The sequence below is a fragment of the Myotis myotis genome, unplaced genomic scaffold, assembly GCF_014108235.1.
Source record: "Myotis myotis isolate mMyoMyo1 unplaced genomic scaffold, mMyoMyo1.p scaffold_m19_p_3, whole genome shotgun sequence".
Lineage (NCBI taxonomy): Eukaryota > Metazoa > Chordata > Mammalia > Chiroptera > Vespertilionidae > Myotis > Myotis myotis.
This window is the reverse complement of record NW_023416335.1, coordinates 152,174,299-152,175,047: the sequence shown is the minus strand read 5'-3', so window position 1 is coordinate 152,175,047 and position 749 is coordinate 152,174,299. Positions and strand designations below refer to the sequence as shown.

At 35.9% G+C, this 749-nt stretch overlaps 1 non-coding gene across 1 annotated transcript; it reads right to left on the bottom strand.

Moving 5' to 3' along the window:
* Window positions 1–207: 207 nt before the first annotated feature.
* LOC118652238 lies at window positions 208–315 on the bottom strand. Its single transcript, XR_004966505.1, has one exon. It is a non-coding gene; the product is annotated as a U6 spliceosomal RNA (small nuclear RNA).
* Window positions 316–749: the final 434 nt, after the last annotated feature.

Genomic DNA, 749 nt, shown 5'->3' with positions numbered 1-749 from the left:
TTGTTGATGGAGCCATTCTGACAGGTGTGAGGTGATACCTCATTGTCACTTTAATTTGCATCTCTTTGATGATCAATGACTTTGAGCATTTTTTCATATGTCTCTTGGCCATCTGTATATCCCCTTTGGAGAAGTGTCTATTTAGGTCCTTTGCCCATTTTTTAACTGGATTGTTTGTCTTTCTTTTATTATTGTTGGCATTGTTGTTTAAATATGGAATGCTTCACGAATGTGCATGCCATCCTTGTGCAGGGGCCATGCTAATATTCTCTGTATTGTTCCAATTTTTAGTATATGTGCTGCTGAAGTGACCACTGTCTTCCTTTTGTTAAGTTGTATGAGTTCCTTATACATTTTGGATATTATCAGATGTATCATTGCCAAATATGTTCTCCCATACAGTGGGCTCCCTTTTCATTTTGTTGATGGTTTCTTTTTCTGTGCAGAAGCTTTTTATTTTAATGTAGTCCTATTTGTTTATTTTCTCCTTAGTTTCCTTTGCACGATGAAATATATCTGTAAACATGTTGCTATGAGAGAGGTCTGAGATTTTGCTGCCTATGGTTTCTTCTAAGATTTCTATGGTTTCTTGTCTCTAAGTCTTTTATCCATTTTGAATTTATTCTTGTGTATGATGTAGGTTGGTGGTCTAGTTTCATTTTTTTGCACGTATCTGTCCAATTTTCCCAACACTGTTTATTGGAGAGGATGTCCTAACTCCATTGTAAGCTCTTGCATCCTTTGTCAAA